Source organism: Artemia franciscana, chromosome 11, assembly GCF_032884065.1.
Source record: "Artemia franciscana chromosome 11, ASM3288406v1, whole genome shotgun sequence".
NCBI lineage: Eukaryota > Metazoa > Arthropoda > Branchiopoda > Anostraca > Artemiidae > Artemia > Artemia franciscana.
The window spans coordinates 34,298,214-34,304,647 of NC_088873.1; positions in this window are offsets into that span (position 1 = coordinate 34,298,214).

Below are 6,434 nucleotides of genomic sequence, written 5' to 3' on the forward strand. Positions count from 1 at the left end.
TTCCTATTGCAAGGCTTTGAAATTTAATGGTGAAACAATGGGAATGTGCTGCGCCTCAGGAAAAGTTAAACTTCCACAACTGGCTGCACCACCAGAGCCATTGAAGACTTTATGAAGTCACAGACCGGGACACCGGGACACAAGGAATATAAATGACGACCGGGACATTCAAAGAGAAATTACAGACCAGGACACCGGGACATAAATGACGACCAGGACACAGGGAATATAAATGACGACCGGCACACTCAAAGTGAAATTACAGACCAAGACACCGGGACACAAATGACGACCGGGACACAGGGACACAACTACAACGGGGACACGAGAAGGGCACAGGGGGGATATATAAATGACGACGGGGACATAGACATAGACATAGACGTTTTTTATTTTCATCCAAAACATATAAATTAAACAAAGAATTTACCACTCTTAAGACAAAAGAGTCCCGACTGTGGTCTCAATTCTAACCACCATGAATCTGCTAAATCATTTCTTTAAATGATTTTGAAGAAAGGAAAAAATCCTTGGGGGGGGGGGGGGTAAAAAATATTAAATACTAAATAAATAAATACCATTTCCTCTTATCACACTTCTCTCCTTTTTAAAAAATGGAATTTAACCATTATCTTGAATGATGCCAGACTTACTGCCGCTCTGACCGATTCTGGAAGGTTATTCCAGACGCTGACACCTATGTTCCTGAGAACAAATCCTGCTCTCGTTGTATTTCTTCTCTCGTGAGTCAAATCCTCCGAATTCCGAGTACAATAAGGGTGACAAAACGAGTTAGTTTCAAAAAAATCATAAAAGTACTCGGGGCCTACCTTATTTACACTTTGAAAAACAAAAATCCCTAGCTGGTAATCACATAGCTTGCCTATGTTGAAAATATCATTCTTTCTAAAACACTCCGCAGTATTCTGACAGTTTTGAAATTCTCCTATCAGACGCAGTACTTTGTTTTGTATTATTTGAGTTCTTTTATAATTCATCACGAAATTGCTAGCCCAAACAGAACAACCGTACGTGATGTAAGGGTGCACAATAGCACTGTATAACAATTTGACAACTGCTACCGGGAACACTTTTTTCAGCCTCCTCATCACTCCCAATCCTCTAGCTGCTTTTGCCGACGCTATTTCACCATGCTTCTTCCAAGACAAATTACAATCAATATAGAATCCGAGATATTTACAAAAAAACACCTGTGTTATGCTAATACCGTTATAAAGCACATTTTCAAGAAGTTCAGGTACACCAGTTCTACTAAACACCGTAAAATTCGTTTGGGTTTACTGCAAGGGAGCTTAGAGCTGTAAAAACATGAAGCCGACTAAGGACGTGGTTTGCTTTTTGCACAGCCTCTTTTGAAGTCCGGGCAAACACTGTGATAGCTGTATCATCGGCGAAAGAGGTTAAAACTGAATCATTTAGGTAAAATCGAAGAGTATCCACATATACCAAGAAGAGTAACGGGCCAAGGACTGAACCTTGGGGAACACCAAAATTCATAGGCATAGCTGCACTAGACATATCACTATGACCACCTTCATTGATCTTCCACACAGATAAGACCGAAACCAACTTAATGCTGTATCTTTAATTCCTAGGTTCCGCAGTCTAGGTTCCAGAGATTTTCAGTTTTCATCATTCTGAATTGAAGCTTAGTAGTCGTTTTATGTTTTCAGCCAGATCTTTTAATGGTGCAAAATACTGGCAGATGCTCAGACCCAGGGTGTGAGACAACGTCAGCACAGCACTCCACAATTACATCCGAAGAAAGGAAGACATTGTCAATCAGGGTTGCCGAATGATCTGTTATCCTAGTTGGGTGACAAAACGTGAGTTTTGTCACAGAGCAGTGTACTTAGTTATTTCCTGTTTTTAATTAGACCCGATTGAACCTTAAACATTGAACCTTGGGATTGAAAATGCGGGATAAAGGTTATGTGAAAGCATAAAGTTAAAAAATCAAGGTTTACTCCTTCTAGATTTAAAAGATCAAAGTTAAAATCGCCTAAAAAAAAACATTGGAGTTTAGTACTTGACATTCTTTGAAGAAATCCATCGAACTCCCCAAAATATTCATCTGGGTTTGCGCTGGGCGGCCGGTAAACCAAAGAAATGATGAACTTTTTATTTTTCTCTAACTCTATTTCTATTGATAAAGTTTTGAGCTTACCTTCATTCCAGAGAGTTAAATTAAATAAAAAAAACAAGTTTTTTAAATGAAAGTAAGGAGCGACATTAAAACTTAAAACAAACAGAAATTACTCCGTATATGAAAAGGGCCTTTCCTTCTCAACGCTCCACTCTTTATGCTAAAGTTTGATTCTTTCTCTTAACTCTACATTTTAAAACAGTAAAAAACTTTAGCGTAAAGAGCGGGGCGTTGAGAAGGAAAAGCCCCTTTCATATACGGAGTAATTTCTGTTCGTTTTAAGTTTTAATGTCGCTCCCTACTTTCATTTAAAAAACTTGTTTTTTTTATTGAATTTCTGAACGTTTTTGAATCAATGCATGTTTTGATTTTGGCTCTCCGCAGAGGAACAATTAAAACGAAATTTGTATATTTATTTTTTGTGGCTAAATGGCTTTCTCATAATCTTGATCGAATGACTTTGAGAAAAAATAGCGGGGGAGGAAGCCTAGTTGCCCTCCGATTTTCGGTTAATTAAAAAGGCAACTAGAACTTTTAATTGTTTACGAATCGTTTTATAATTAAAAGATATACGTAAATTATAATTAGCTTACGTAAAGAACTTTTGTATTCTTATGTTTTTATTACCTACTAGCTGTTGGTGCCCTCCCCAAGCCCCCCCCGCACGCGTAAGTCGTTACGCGCCATATTAGTTACGCGCCATTGTAGTTTTGTCCCTGTGTACCACCTATGAATATAGATAGATTTATATATGTGTTTTGAACTACGTAAAACTTGCGAATATACAACATTCTTGGCTTTCCCATTGTCTGTGCATATACAAAGCCTTATGTACTTATAATGACGTCATAAGCAAACGCTCTTTTTACAAACAAATAAACATGCATACACACAACTCGTTTTTATATAGATAGATAGATAGATAGTTACAATACAAATTAACTGCGTAAAACTTGCGAATATACAACATTCTTCGCTGTCCAATTGTCGCTGCGTATAAATAGATTATGAGGTTTTCCATGGGAAAAACAATCAGTATTAAGATCTATACCAGATTTTTTCTAATGATTGACCTTGAGCTTTGTTGATGGTGACTGCAAATGCTAATCGAATTGGGAATTGCAATCTTTTAAATTGAAAAGGCAGATCCGTTGGAATCATGGGAATGCGAGGAATAAGAACAGCCTCACCCTTAAAAGGCCCTGTCAAGATTGTGGCCGCTATTACGTTTTCCATTGTTTTTTTTTACGGCAAGTCGCGTGCCATTGCAAAGCTTTGGTGGGTTGATATTTCTTAACAGTATTATTGGTACGCCTATTTTTAGTTGTAGCACGTGTGGTGGAAACCCTGAAAGATCCACGGAATTTAAAAATTCAGATGGATAATTAACCGCCTCATTTGGTTCCAAAACTGTGTCGACTGACTTGTAAAGGACTGCCTGGTCTCGAATCTTGGTCAAAACAATATTGTTGATTTCGTGGACGTCTATATTTTTGGGTGCAAGAATCGCTCTTTCACTTAGCCATTTATTATTTTCATAATTGTTTAGAATATTCGGAAATACTTTTTCAATCAATTCATTTTTGGACGTCACTAAATTACAGAATTCAGCAGGTAGTTGTATACGTCCTGAAATTGAGTCTACTGGGAGCTTTCCGTTTCCAATTGCCAGCAATTGATCTGAAAATGTTTGACCAGAGCCATCGTTTGGCAATCGGACACGCATATTTGTAGTTAATTTTAATGTCTTTACGTGTGCCCATAAATTAGAATTTTTCAGGCAAGCATTCATTTTGTCTGCAGGGGTTGATCTAGGTATTATAGGTAATGTTTATTGCACGTTGGAGTTTCTGTAGAATGCAAACTCAGAGGCAATTTCAAAGCGGAATGAGCAGTTCATCCACCAGGCAGCAACGTTGCGGCTATTCCGGACGACGCAATTGCCAACGCTATATCATTTTTTGATCGAATTGATGCCAGAATTAGTTTTATCACAAACGTTTTACCAGTACCTCCTGGCGCATCCAAAAAGAAATTTTCTCAAACGTTGTTATCGACACAATGCATTATCGTATCATAAATTTCTTTTTGTTCCGACGTTAACTTGGAAATGTTATTTTGTACATACGACAATAGATCGCCCGTACTGTAACTTTGATCACGATCTGATTCTACACATGTCGAAACAGCAGCGGTACGATTAGGTGAAGTCATTCCCAAATCCTGAAGAGGTTTGTTTGCCATACATACTCACAAATCTATATATATATATAAAATCTTCTATAATAACTAAAGTGTAGTTACAAATTTCTGATGTAAAATCAAAAGTCATATCTGACGTCTATAACCGTTTCCGATGGAGTATATCTTCGGACATTTTTGATTTATATTTTTCCCATAACTCTGTAGGAGCTGATAGAGAGCAAGTTGTTAGTATGATGCCAAACAATGCACGAATTTGACTTGGAGTTGACGTTTCGCACGCGTCATTGATGCAGTTATCCCAGTGTTGGTCATTCTCCAATAAATTCAGAGCATGGCATGCACTACGGTAAGTGTCATGTATAGTACCGTTTACAGTTCTCAAATACTCAAAGGACTTCGGACCGGGTACATTCACCAAAAGCAGGCGTAGAAAGAAGAATTCATGTTGATTGGGGTGAACGGTGTAGAGTCTTCCTATCGTGGTATCTTTGAAGATGGTAGGTTGGCCGTCGACTGACTTACCCTGTTTTCGACGTTCAAATATTTTATTTTTAGTATTCCACATGTAATACGAAGGCACCTCAGTATACAGCAGTTTTTTGCAAAAGAATCATTTTTGCATAGCGAAAAGAAAGCAGTTAACTTTGTATCCGGTGGATTCGGGGCTCTTTGTTGCACGTTAGATTCCGAAATAAACACGTTGACCATACTGTAAATATACCGCTAAGTGAACAACAGCTGGACTACGTTCATGTATCGGAAATGAAAGAATTCGCCAAACAGCTTCATTACTGCTTATGTATCTTCCAGCCTGATATTCTACGATTTCGTCGATATCTTTGATTTCAGACTGCAAGCCAAAAACTGCCATGTCACTGCCTTTGTTGACGTATTTACATATGTATTTGATTGCCTTTACGGAGTTACAGTATTCAACGTTTATGTGTGCATTAAATGTTTTTGATAATAATGGGGAATATGGAACAACCCACTGGTTATCTACTTCGTTGGTGGTACCGTTACGCTTCTTTATTATTGCTGTTTTACCGCCATCTTCAGTATATCTTCTTCTATATTGTGGGTAACCATCATTGCCAGTAATTGTATTGGATACTAAAAGTTGAGGATATTGCTTTGTGCACCTTCCTTTCATCATGCATGGTGAATTTTCATCCAGTGCACTGCAAGGTCCATGTATCATATTTTTTACAACAATATCATATAACCCCTTATCGACATTTTCATCAGGTATTTCAGCGGAAATCACATCATCAATTTCGTTATAAGTAATTTTATTATGTAGCCAGATTAGTATATGTGCGTGTGGCAAACCTCGTTTTTGCCATTCCACTGAGTACATCCAGCATCGCACTGACCTAAACACTTCAAGTTTTACTATGTAGTTTATCAGTGATTTCAACTTTTGCCGAAAGACACGGGCCGTAATGTCATGTCTATGAAACATCGATTGTCCTTGAAGTAAAAGCTGCTGTATCTCGTCCCAAGATTGATTACAAGTAAATGTAATAAATAAATCTGGACGACCATAGAGACGAACATACGCAATAGCATCTTGAGCATATTCATGCATATGACGGGGACTGCCAGCAAATGACGAAGGTAAAATCGTTAATCTTCCAACGTTTGTGGTATTACCATCATTTACAGCTGCATCTCGCAAATGAATGTATTGTTCAGAGCGGAGCTTGGTCTGATTCAGACGGATAAATAGCAAACGTTCTGATTCAATTTTTGCATACATATCAACGACGTATTGGTGAAACAATTGACGGCATTTTAAAAAATAATTGTCTTCATCCTGCCGAATCATTAGTCTAGGAATAATAATGCATTGCACTGCATTTCTTATTCATTTCTTTGTTAGTGGCTGGATTCATCAATTTAATATTAAAGTGATAGCCGTCGGCTCCATCCCAAAAAATGATAGGATATTGTGGGACATCGTAGCATCGATGAGTTTCAGCAATTCTTACCAACTGAGCGTTTCGCTTATGAAGAATAATATCTCGAGGTAAAAACTGATCACCGACCATAATGATTG